This window comes from Saimiri boliviensis, chromosome 7 (assembly GCF_048565385.1).
Source record: "Saimiri boliviensis isolate mSaiBol1 chromosome 7, mSaiBol1.pri, whole genome shotgun sequence".
In the NCBI taxonomy this organism is placed as follows: Eukaryota; Metazoa; Chordata; class Mammalia; order Primates; family Cebidae; genus Saimiri; species Saimiri boliviensis.
The window spans coordinates 82,962,695-82,976,582 of NC_133455.1; positions in this window are offsets into that span (position 1 = coordinate 82,962,695).

The following is a 13,888-nucleotide window of genomic DNA, read 5'->3' on the forward strand; positions in this document are numbered from 1 at the left end:
ACATACAAATGTCCATTGGTTGGAAGAATCGTGATGATTTTGAAGAATTGTAAAAAGGATGGAGTCTGGAGACTAAATTTGGGAGTGGGGAGATACAGTGTGCCATGTGCCTGGAAAGGTGGATAGGCCTCAGACCATACAACACCTGGGGGCTCTGGTAAGCATCTTTAGTAAGAGCAAGGTGGAGTGTTGTGAGCACTATCACAGTAATTTTCTTTGCTTTGAAATTAGTGGAGGAGAACCAGAGAGATGCCAGGAGACCAGTTAGTTGGGAGATGGCTGTAGTGAGAGATGGCAGTAGCTCGAAAGGTGGTGGACTGAAATAAGTAGAAATAGTCCAGATAATTGAGTAGCTGGAATCAACTGGACTGGAGATGGATTGGAAATGGAGGGCATGGAAAGGAATGAAGTTAAGTATCACACTTCAGCTGGTCACAGTGGCTCACGCCTATAATCCCAGCACTTTGGGAAGCCAAGGTGGGTGGATCACTTGAATCCAGGAGTTTGAGACCAGCCTGGGCAACATAATGAAACCCCATCTCTACAAAAAATACAAAAAATAACTGGGTGTGGTGATGCGTGCCTGTGGTCTCAGCTACTCGGGAGACTGAGGTGAGAGGGTCTCCTGAGCCCAGGAAGTCGAGTCTTCAGTAAGCCATGATCACACCACTGCACTATCGCCTGGGTGACAGAGTGAGTCCCTGTCTTAACAACAACAACAAAATCACACATGTGATTTGCACAGCTTGATAAAGAATGGTGCCATTCTCTGAACTTGGGCTACAGAGCGAGACTCTGTCTCAGGAAAAAAAAAAAAAAAAAAAAAAAGATGCTAATCAAATAATCAGTTTATAGAGGCCCAGAACTCAGGAATTTTTTTGGTTGGAGTGGAGATAAAACTTAGGAGTTACTAGGGTGTGCCTGATAAGGAGGAAAACAGACCAAGATGAGCTTGTGAAGAAGATAGCATAAAGCAAGAACAGACTATAACTGAAGCTTGAGGAACTCTGAATAGAACATAATGCTGCAAAAGAAACCGAGAAAGAACAAAAAGGTGGAAGGAAAACAGGAGCCAGACGCTGTGGCTCATGCCTATAATCCCAACACTTTGAGAGGTCAAGGCCAGTGGATCTCTTGAGCTCAAGAGTTTGAGCTCATTTAACTGCTAATTTGTGCCATGTAGAAATTCTTAACTGGGGGCCGGGCACGGTGGCTTACACCTATAATCCCAACACTTTGGGAGGCCGAGGTGGGTGGATCACCTGAGGTCAGGAGTTCGAGACCAGCCTGGGCATCGTGGTGAAACCCCCGTCTCTACAAAAAAATAGAAAAATTAGTTGTTTAGAAAGAAACCTGCCAAGAAAAAGGTCGGTCTCAGTTTGGGAGCAAGTAGGGTGCAGTGGAACAGGTCTAGCCTGGACATCAGCACTGTGACTTCCAGTCCAGACTGCCATTCGCTGGTACAGCCTTTGGCAAAGCCTTTGGGCAAGTTGCTCTAATCTTACTTCTCAGTTTCTTCACCTACAAAATGAGGGCTTTGATCCAAACAGTTTCCAGGGGACTATCCAACTCCAAAATCCCCTGATTCTGCTTTTTCAGATTAAAATTGTAATTTCTGCCAGGCGCGGTGGCTCAAGCCTGTATTCCCAGCACTTTGGGAGGCCGAGGCGGGTGGATCACGAGGTCGAGAGATGGAGACCAACCTGGTCAACATGGTGAAACCCCGTCTCTACTAAAAATACAAAAAATTAGCTGGGCATGGTGGCGCGTGCCTGTAATCCCAGCTACGCAGGAGGCTGAGGCAGGAGAATTGCCTGAACCCAGGAGGCAGAGGTTGCGGTGAGCCGAGATCGCGCTATTGCACTCCAGCCTGGGTAACAAGAGCGAAACTCTGTCTCAAAAAAAAAAAAAAAATTGTAATTTATAATTTGCTTTTATTAAGAGCAGATTTGAATTAATTGATCAGAAAGGTTTGGTTTGTTTGACCTTTATAAGACCCATTTTCTTGTTCACAAGCATTTCTTTACTCATAGATGACATTTTTATAACATATATGAGACACATTAAATGTGATTTACTTTCATGTTACTTTCTCATATTAGAAGATAGGATTTCTTTTGATGTATCAAAGCTGCTTATACTTTATATGAAGTCATGAGGAGGTGATTTATTGCTAATTCAATGAATTATTTATGAGTATTTGGTGTTATGCTGCTTTTAATTTGAAAAACTGCCTATCACCCAAACCATAGTAATTCAGATTTTTCCATTTAACTAAAAATGTCTCATAACTACTATGCCAGAAGAACAAGCACGGACATTTATTTAACCAGCCACATCTATATATTTCTAAATATTTATTTATTTCAGTTATCCATAGACTTTTCCTTTTGAAATCCAACGATCTGTATCAACCACGTGTCTTCATTTTCCTTTTCCTGTTTATCTTACTCTTGCCCCCCAAAAAAGTCAGTTTCCTGTCTTCTCAATTCCCCTTTTCTCAGTTTCAAATTAGTCAGCGGCCTGTGGCAGGTGCCATGTCCATCTGCAAAGGTGGCAAGAAGAAACCCTGAGACAGCCTGAGAAGCACGCCAAGGAAGTGGGCGAAGATGGAATGTTCCACCGGAAACAAAAAGAGGAGCTACAAGTGGAAGCCTTCCCCAGCCACAGGTGGAATTAAAGAAACCTGGCAAAAAAATAAATTTTCTCTGTGTTGGGGCGGTGACCTTTGATCACAACATGTTTTGCTACCTATAGCTACAATGTAGTGTTGTCTTGGAGTCCGTTGTACATTTAAGGATAAACTTTTGTAAGAAAAAGAAAAAGAATCTACTGTTTGGTGCAGGAGAAAGATGGGTGGGCCTTAATTCAGGAGGTGGGAGGCTCAAAATTAATTATTCTATTGAGGAGATGGAATCTCCTGGAATCTCAATAAGGATTTCCTTTAGGAATTATCAGGAAAAACTCACTCTAATAATGTTCCAGGAATTTCACAAGACATAGTGGGAGGGAGCTGTATCCGGCCTCCCAGTGCCATAGGACCATAGGACCATGGACGTTGGTGAGCAGCTGTGCTGGGAGGAAATGTCTGCTTATTGGCCTGGAGTGACTGAAGGCAGAACTTTTCAGCCAAACACAGGACCGTTCTGAAATCAGAACGTCATGAAGACATCCAGTACTTGTACTCAAACGGCATTCCTCACCAGGATGTCAAACCTCTGAATCTCTCAGAACTCCAAAAAGCTCACTGCTGTTCTGAAATTCAGAGATTCTGCCAAGGAAATGCTGACATTCCTTCTGTCCACTCCTCTCCCACACTGCACTGTGTGGCCCCAGAGAGGAAAAACAAGGGCTATTACCATGGAGCTCTTGAATTTTGTCATTTATCTCCCTTCCAACGCAACTTTGGCCTCACCCTCTTCCCCAGTGGAGATGCACAACCCAAGCGGGACAGTCTGAATTTCCCCACGCTCACGTGTCAGAGAATCAGACGAAGTCATGCTGCTTATCTGGAATCTGCTAGAAACGGAGTTCACCCAAAGAATGACTATCACCACGAACATAAGCAATCATGAACAACCCAGAAAACAGTAAAAATTAAAAGGAAATTTGAGATTTTAAACACCTCTAGTAGAAGTTGATAGAGCAGGCAGCTGGGAAGTTAGTAACCTTGTCTAATAGGTTATCTGTACTCAACAAGCATAGAACACACACTCCTTTGAAGTGCCTGAGGGATCTTTATAACAGTAAAAGGTGAACAGAGATCATATTACAAATAGTTGATAGGTTTATTTTTTATTTTGTTTTTGTTTTGTTTGGAGACGAAGTTTTGCTTTTGTTGCCCACGCTGGAGTGCAATGATGTAATCTCGGCTCACCACAACCTCTGCCTCCTGGGTTCAAGCGATTCTCCTGTCTCAGCCTCCCGAGTAGCTGGGATTACAGACGCCCACCACTATACCTGGCTAAGTTCTGGTATTTTTAGCAGAGACGAGGTTTTACCATGTTGGTCAGGCTGGTCTTGAACTCCTGATCTCAGATGAGCCGCCCACCTGGCCTCCCAAAGTGCTGGGATTACAGGCGTGAGCCACAGCACTGGCCTATTTTTAATTTTGTTTTTTAAAAACGGTCTTGCTGGCCAAGTGGGGTGGCTCACTCCCATAATCCTACTAAAAATATAAAAATTAGCCAGGCTTGGTGGCAGGTGCCTATTATCCCAGCTACTCAGGAGGCTGAGGCAGGAGAATCGCTTGAACCTGGAGGCAGAGGTTGCAGTGGGCCAAGAGCACACCACTTCACTCCTGCCTGGGCAAAAGAGCAAAACTCCATCTCAAAAAAAAAAAAAAAAAAAAAAAAAAAAAAAAAAAAAAAGAAAGAAAAGAAAAGAAACAACAGTCTTGTGGCTGGATACGGTGGCTTATGCCTGTAATCCCAGCATTTGGGAGGCCAAGGTGGGCAGGTCACTTGAGCCCAGGATTTTGAGACTGGCCTGGCCAACATGGTGAAACCCCATCTCTACTAAAAATACACAAATTACCTGGGTGTGGTGGCATGCCCCTGTAATTCCAACTACTTGGGAGGCTGAGGCAGGAAAATCACTTGAATCGCTTGAAGGCAGAAGTTACAATGAGCTGAGATTGTGCCACTGCACTGCAGCCTGGGTGACAGAACCAGACTCTGTTTCAAAACACACACACACACACACACACACACACACACGCAAAACTGGTCTTTGTGGCCCAGGCTGTTGTAGGCGCAATCCTAGTGGACTGCAGTCCTGAACTCCTGGGCTCAACTAATCCTCCTGCCTCAGCCTCCTGAGAAACTGTGACTACAGGTGTGCCTCACAATGCCTGGCTATAGTTGGTAGGCATATATATATATATATATATTTTAAGATGGGGTTTCGCCGTGTTGGCCAGACTGGTCTTGAACTACTGACCTCAAGTGATCCACCCACCTTGGCCTCCCAAAGTGCTGGGATTATGGGCGTGAGCTACCATGCCCGGCAGTTGGTAGGTTTTAAATGAAAAGATTTTTGTTTTCCATACATTTATTTAAATTTTAAAAGTATTTAAATGATCTTTAAGATATTTAATATTGAAAATGTTTTAGAATAGTGATTAGATTCAAAATATTGGTATTGAACCAGATGGTCTTAGGGCTTCAAAGAAGTCTCTGAAGTCACTACAGGTGATATTAAAAGTACAGTGTGAGGACTAGACTATCTGACCCAAAATATGTGACTGAAACCAGAAAGGATATAAGCATGGTTCGAGAAGGGAAAAAGGCTTAAGAGTGGAGAATTGAGGAAGCCATTTGCAAAACTTCACAGGAAAGTTAAATAAATGAATAAAATGTAATTAATAAATGAATATGAGGCCAGGTACAGTGGCCTGCATCTGTAATCCCAGCATTTTGGGAGGCCAAGGTAGGAGGGTCACTTGAGGCCAGGAGTTAGAGACCAGCCTGGGAAACATAGCAAGACCCCATCTCTACAAAAATTTCTGAAATTAGCCGGGCATGGTGGTAGACACCTGTAGTCCCAGCTACTTGGGAAGGCAAGCAGGATTGCCTGAGCCCAGGACTTTGAGGTTATAGTGAGCCATGATTGTGCCACTGCACTCCAGCATGTACAACAAAGTGAGACCCTGACTCTAAAAGTGAATTGAATTAAATTAAAAATAAGTAAATAAATATGAGTTATGCTGTGAAGCATAGAGGGAGGGACCAGGAGGAATAATTTGGGCCACTTCTCTGGCCCCAGTTTCTAATATTCTTCCTAAAATGCAGGACATCTGGTTATCCCAAACCAGTTATTCTTTTTATTTAAATTTGCTCAAAAAATGTACTTTTAAATCTTATTTCTAAAGTCGCATTTTAAAATTTATTTTGTATTTTTTTGAGACAGGGTCTCACTCTATCACCCAGGCTGGAGTGCAGTGGCATGAACATGGCTCTCTGCAGCTTCGACCTCTCAGGCTCAAGTGATACTCCGGCCTCAGCCCTGCAAGTAGCTGGGACTATGGACATGCACCACCACACCTGGCTAGTTTATTTTGTATTTTTTTGTAGAGATGGGATTTCGCCATGTTGCCCATCTGGTCTTGAATGCTTGACTCAAGAGATCTGTCTGCCTTGGCCTCTCAAAGTGCTGGGATTACAGGCATGAGCCAACTTGCCTGGCCTAGTCACGCTTTTTTATTCAAGATTTTTTAAAATGTCTGCATGCTGTTCTGAGAGCCTTACCTCTCTTCTGATTTGAAGCATTCCCTCCATCAGGCCTAAGGCTGAAGGAATATGCTTTGCTGCTCTTCAGCCTATGACAAGGAAGTCTGTCTTCTCCAACGCCTGCCTTTTAGACAGAGCGTTGATTCAGAGGGAACAGAGGCAGACCTGGGGCTGACACTGAATGAACACTACTCGCAGCAGTAGGGGAAAGTGGGAAAGCCTTGTTTATGCTGTGGTTGGTGTGAATGTCTTTGGGGAAGAAAAATTCAGGATGAGTTTATTAAGAACATTGTTTTTGAAAGTATAAGATTTGCGATTATGATATAAACTTAAATCACTTTGGGAATGAATTAAAAAAGTATGTGACACAAATGAAAAATCATCATTCTCATTTTAAAGTTGACAAAGTATTTCTAATTAGGGATATCTGTCATATTGCCACTGGGCAATTAATTCTGAATGTTCTCATGCTGAGGATTCTCTCTAAAAGAAAAAAGCAAGATCCTTTCTCTGTACAGGCATAATCAGTTTGCTGAATAAAACCTTTATAGCTACAGTTATATCAGGATTGTTTTTACATTTTGGCTTGGAGCCCCCATGACTACTCTGTTTTGCTAATAATAAACCAATACTGCATTATAGAGATGTTTCTTTCATTAATGTCTTGTCTTTTCCTTTCCTTCCTTCTTTCCCTCCCTCCTTCCCTTCCTCCTTCCTTCTTCTTCTTCTTTTTTTTTTTTTTTTTTTTTTTTTGGTTGACAGAATCTCACTCTGTTGCCCAAAATGGAGCACAGTGGCATGATCTTGGTTCACTGCAACCTCCACCTCCCAGGCTCAAGCGATCCTGCCACCTCAACCTCCCAAGTAGCTGGGACCACAGGCATGCACCACCACACCCGGCTAATTTTTTGTATTTTTTTGGTAGAGATGGGGTTTCTCCATGTTGCCTAGGCTGGTCTGAACTCCCGAGCTCAGGCAATCTCCCTGCCTCAGCCTCCCAAAGTGCTGAGATTACAGGTGTGAGCCACCATGCTGAGCCCATTAGTGTGTTTTCTTTTTTTTTGGTTTTTTTTTTTTGTTTTGGTTTTTTTTTTGAGACGGAGTTTCGCTCTTGTTGCCCATGCTGAAGTGCAATGGCGCAGTCGCGGCTCACCGCAACCTCCGCCTCCTGGGTTCAGGCAATTCTCCTGTCTCAGCCTCCTGAATAGCTGGGATTACAGGCACGCGCCACAATGCCCAGCTAATTTTTGTATTTTTAGTAGAGACAGGGTTTCACCTTGTTGACCACGATGGTTTTGATCTCTTGACCTCGTGATCCACCCGCCTTGGCCTCCCAAAGTGCTGGGATTACAGGCTTGAGCCACCGCGCCCGGCCCCCATTAGTGTGTTTTCTAAGGTTGTTGCCTTCTTACCTTTTTCCTCCTAGCTGCTCAACTTCAAATATTCAACACACCATGATTCTGACCTCTATTCTTTCTTTATCCTCTTAGTAGCTCTGTGGGAGCAAAACACTTGTCTGTCCCCAGTGGGTAAAACAGTGTTGCATACATTTAGATGTCGTCTTCATCATCTCTTAAGGTGATAATTCTCATATCCAAATCTTTAATTCTGTGCTCTTGTCCATTAGTTTACTGTTGTTCAAGTAAAAATGGTGTCCCATGAAAAAAGCAGTGTATTGCAGCACAAAATGCAGTCCCTAGAAAGGTTATTCTTGAGGTAACCAATGTTAGCTCAAGATGTACTTTGGTGTATGGAAGTGATTATATGTGCTTTCCATTTCATCATGTAGAATACTAAATAGATGTGCACTCAAGGACTAAATAAAATTAATAACTGTGACTACTTCTTCAAGGGCATTCTTCAGTGAATTTTAAGAAAAACTGGCTTTTTAAACTGTTGAGTATATAGTGATGAACAATGACTGCTAATACAGCTGGAGCCACGGCTTCGATTTGTGCTAAGATAACAACAGTTTTACCCACCATTGCTTTTGTGCCATCATGCAAAGGTCAAAAAAGTGAAAAAAAAAAAAAAAAAAAAAAAAAGTCTTAGTATTATTATGAGAGCTCTGATCTCATGAGACCTTTTTGGGGGTCTATGAACTATACTTTGGGAATAGCTGCCCTAAGCTTTTAGGTGACATGGTAGAAAAGACCGCAAGGCCCTGCCCCCATGGAGCTTAAGACGACAAATGTTTAGGAAGTAACATTTTTAAAAAAACAAACATTTAACAAGTAGAGAAGCAACTAAGATGACTTTAGAGGATAATCAGGCCCATGGAGAGAATAAACAAGGGGAATGTGATGGAGACACTAGGGGTTGGGTGTTGGGGGCGGCTTTTAAAAGATTCCCCTAAGGAAGCAACATCTGAACCCAAAGCTCAAGGATGAGAAACTAGGTCTGCCATGCACAAAACTGGGAAGAAGTTTCTGGAAAGATGATCTGGCAAGGAAAAAAGTCTGAGGCAGATCTTCGCATTTGGGAGACAAGAATGAGAGCAGTCAGGCTAGATAACAGCAGTATTTTTATGGCCCCTAAAATGCCTTTGAGGCCAGGTGGGGTGGCTCATGCCTTTACTCCCAGCACTTTGGGAGGCTGGATCACGAGGGATAGTGGATCACAAGGTCAGGAGTTTAAGACCAGCCTGGCCCATGGTAAAACCCCATCTCTACTAAAAATACAGCCGGGCATGGTGACACATCTGTAATCCTAGCTACTCAGGAGGCTGAGATAGGCGAAATGCTTGAACCTGGGAGGTAGAGGTTGCAGCGAGCCAAGATTGTGCCTTGCACTCCAGCCTGGGTGACAGAGTGAGACTCCAACTCAAAACAAAAACGAAAACAAACCAAAAAAATACCTTCAGGGAGGATTCCATGTTATTATCATTAAGAATGATAATAGCGGCCGGGCGCGGTGGCTCAAGCCTGTAATCCCAGCACTTTGGGAGGCCGAGGCGGGTGGATCACGAGGTCGAGAGATCGAGACCATCCTGGTCAACATGGTGAAACCCCGTCTCTACTAAAAATACAAAAAACTAGCTGGGCGTGGTGGCGCGTGCCTGTAATCCCAGCTACTCAGGAGGCTGAGGCAGGAGAATTGCCTGAGCCCAGGAGGCGGAGGTTGCGGTGAGCCGAGACCGCGCCATTGCGCTCCAGCCTGGGTAACAAGAGCAAAACTCCGTCTCAAAAAAAAAAAAAAAAAAAAAAAAAGAATGATAATAGTATATGTGTTAACATGTTTAATCCTTGCAACGACCCATTTACAGATGCAGAAACTGGTGTCAGAGCTAGAACACCAAGGCAGTGCAGCCACAGAACCTACACTCATAATCTTTAAAGCCTCTTTTAGAGAAAATCACTCAGTGGATTAAAACTGCCTTGTTAATGCATATCAAAGTGTGTGTGTGTGTGTGTGTGTGTGTGTGATCTTATTTATCCCTCTTTGCCTGGAGAACTGGAAGCTATCAAAGCCATTCTGATATCTTATTGGAATCTATCATTTGAGGGAGGAATAGTAGCCATAAGCTCAGTGAAAAGGAGTTTGTGAATAATTCCCCTGAAGAGTTTCTCTCTCAATTTGAGCAGTCATAGATGCATTGCTTCTTTTTGAAGCTCTATCTTATTCTGAGTTATAACAAAGAGAAATGAACTGCAGAACTGAACAGTTCACTCTGTGACAAGTTCCTCTGTATAGGTTGTGTGACTTTTCCAACTTCCACGATGGTCCAAAAAGATGTTACAAGGGTATGATGCCCTATTGTAAGATCTATACAGACAGGCAAGAAGGTTGTAATTCCCTTGGTAGGAACAAACATCAATCACCCTCAGGGGTGAGGGAACCCAGCTGTCAGCTTTGTTAAGGAAAGGCAATCTTCTCCCAAACAAGGACAATTAAGACCACCTGCCCCCGTCACATTCTCGAGGTGTTTGTGTTGATCCTTCTCTTTAATCTTAACACTGTGGAATCTTCACAGCTTTGCTTCTTCTCAGCCTGCTCTCACCCACTCCACCCATCCCAATCCATAGACACTGGGTGAAGGATAGAACTTAGCTTAATAGGGCCCTATCATTGAGATCAGGCTTTCCCCTTCATGGTGGGCAACCCGTTAGAAAAGTCACACAATGACCAACCTAAACAGAGGAACTTGTCACAGAGTGGACTGTTCAGTTCCACTGTTCATTGTTCTTTGTTTATGACAGAACTGCAAACCACATTGCTTTCTAAGAGACTAAACCCAAGAGACCACACCCCAGGGTGTGGCTACCTGAATCTCAGCCCTAATAACAGACTGCAGCTTCTGCTCATGAAGGAGCCCTGCTTTGAACTTCTGGGAATTATAAGGTATGGACACATTCCTTTTCTCTCTCGACAATAAAGAAGGTACTATATCTGCTTGATCAATAGTCTAACTCTGACTTTGGAGTACTTACTAGAGTATAAGCTCCACGAGGGTGGGATCTTGTTTTTTACTGTTTACCTTTTTATCTCCAGTACTGGCACAATGCCTGGTTCTTAGTATGTGTTCAATAATTATCTGTTGAATAAATGATTAAATGAGTGATTTAACTGGACACGTGAAAACAGGCATATCAGCTGGGCGCCATGGCTTACACCTGTAATCCCAGCACATTGGGAGGCTAAAATGGGAAGGTCACTTGAACCCAAAAGTTCAAGACAAGCCTGGGCAACATGGCAAAACCCTGTCTCTACAAAAAATACAAAAATTAACCGGGTATGGTGGTGTGCACCTGTGGTCCCAGCTACTCAGGAGGCTGAGGTGGGAGGATGGGAGGATCACCTGAGCCTGGGGAGGTCAAGGATGCAGTGAGCCATGATTGTGCCACTGATCTCCAGCCTGGGTGATGGAGTGAGACCTCCTCTAAAAAAAAAAAAAAGAAAAGAAAAGAGGTATATCAGTATAGTGAAAAATGTAATTATCCATTTGGTCTTTTATTCACTATACCACAGATATTTATTGAATACTGATTATATCAGGCACTCTTTCTCTTTATTTTTGTTTTTGGAGACAGAGTCTCGCTCTGTCACCCAGGCTGGAGGGCAGTGGCGTGATCTCAACTCACTGCAACCTCCGCCTCCCAGGTTCAAGTGATTCTCCTGTCTCAGCCTCCCAAGTAGCTGGGATTACAGATACCCACCACCACGACTGGCTAATTTTTATATTTTTAGTAGAGACAGCATTTCACCATGTGGCCAGGCTGGTCTCAAACTCCTGACTTCAGATGATCTGCCCGCCTCAGCCTCCCAAAGTGCTGGGATTACAGGCATGAGCCACCGCGCCTGGCCGTCAGGCACGCTTAGCTGCTAGGAATACAAAATTCTTAGGCAAAGCAATCTAAGGAAGGGGTCTTTCCCAACTAATTAGACTTAAACAAATAGTCCTTTATTAAGTCAGGAGCATAAGTTACGATTCCTCTGCATACAGCACCCGGTACTATACCCTGAAAAGTAGAAAGAAGTGGAAGATAGTGCCCTTCACTACAGAGCTTTCAATTTAAAGGCCAAAGAACATGGCATTAAAAGGTTATGCAAGGACACATATATGAACAAGAAAATATTAACATACTACCAACTGTACCAAAATGCTGCAGTTCTGAGTAATCAAGTGATCATTACTCATGGTATCTTAGTCAGAGTCTTCTGAATCTTCTGAGAGCCATACCAGTCTCTTAGAGCAACCCGGTTTTTTCCTTCTAATGCCTCATCCCAGTTTGCAATTATATATTTATTTGCTTCTTTTATTTCTCCTTTACTACACTGCAAGCTCAAAAAAGGTAAGGGTTATGTACGTTTTAATCAGGCTATATTTCAAATGCCTTGCACTGTGCCAGTAAATATTCATTAAATATATGAATTGCTGGGTATGGTGGTGTGAGCCTGTGGTGCCAGGTACTTGAAAGGCTGAGGTAGGAAGATCACTACAGCCCATGAATTCAAGGCTGTAGTGCTCTATAGTTGTGCCTTTGAATAGACGCACTCTAACATAGCCAACATAGTGAGACTCCATCTCTAAAAGTAAATGAATTAATTAATGAATTAGGGATCACAGCTGAATTCATGCTTAAAATATTTTGATACTTGGTCAAGAAGATAATGGTGGTAAATCAATAAACTGGTTGATGGTGAACTTCTTTTTTTTTTTTTTTGAGATGGAGTTTCGCTCGTTACACAGGCTGGAGTGCAATGGCATGATCTTGGCTCACCGCAACCTCCGCCTCCTGGGTTCAGGCAATTCTCCTGCCTCAGCCTCCTGAGTAGCTGGGATTACAGGCACGCACCACCATGCCCAGCTCATTTTTTGTATTTTTACAAATACAAAAAATGTAGAGACGGGGTTTCACCATGTTGACCAAGATGGTCTCGATCTCTTGACCTCGTAATCCACCCGCCTTGGCCTCCCAAAGTGCTGGGATTACAGGCTTGAGCCACCGCGCCTGGCCTGAACTTCTTTTTTGTTGTTGTTATGGGGTTTGTTTTTGTTTTTTTGTTTTGAGACAGGGTCTCTGAGCCCCAGGTTGGGTGCAGTGGCACAATCACAGCTGACTGCAGTCTCAAGCCACCCTCCTGGGCTCTAGCAATCCTCCCACCTCAGCCTCCCAAAGCACTGGGATTACAGACGAGCCATCCTGTCTGGCAATCATGTGTGTACTTCTGACATGATGCATAGGATTTATCTTTTCACAATCAGCTAAATGACTGTTTTCAATTTTGCTGAAAAAGTTCTGGTGTAGTATGGTCTGGACTCTAGTTTTCTTTCTTTCTAACCTTACTTGTTTTTAAAATGTGGCAAAGACAGTCTTCTGTTAAGAATAACTACAATTTAATTTTTAAAATTACTCTATTAAATAATTTTCTATCATATTTTAGGTGTTGTGTTTTATGGATTATTTGTTTTTATGTGCTGTTAATGTTTTCAAATCACTTTTTAAGTTATCTGCATCACTTTTAAGTAAGATGGTAAGATAAAAACCATGTAACTTTACTTTTAAAGTGGATGATGGCCTCTAAGATTGAAAACATTTTTTTCCCTGCATTTCTCATTTTTATTTGACAGAAAAAGTTGCTCTTGCTGTACAGATTTTTAAAAACCAAAATGCCTTTAAGGAACGTGAAAAGTTGGGGGGCGGGGTACACAACCTCATGCGGGGCAGAAGGGACCAACTAATTCCAATTTCTGCCCCTGCCTTCCAAGAAAACCTCACACAACCTCCAATCCCAAACCACCATCACCCCAGGAACTTTTGGATCCAAGCAGGGTCATGCCTCCCTGGCTCCTTCTGACTCCAGGCTGGGGTGTCCTGAGCTGTTATCCTCCCCTCCCCCAACTCCCATCTGCATTCCCTCCCACCCCAAAAACCCCCAGAACATGTGAACCAGGAAAAACTCACAGAGATTAACATTTCACAGGAACAAAAAAAAGGGAGGGAAAGGGAGCCCTCCGTCCAAGGGCTGCCAAGGCTCAAAGCCGGGCAGACAAGGACCCTCCCACGGCTCTGCTGGGGAAAAGCGGGCACCCCCTGTGGCTCCAGAGCATGGAGTGTGGTGGAATCCCCCAAAGACGATTTATGGAGACGTGGAGGAGCGGTGTCGCGCGGGCCGAGGGCTAGGCGTCTCCCCCCTGTGCTTGTGGCTGGGGGAGC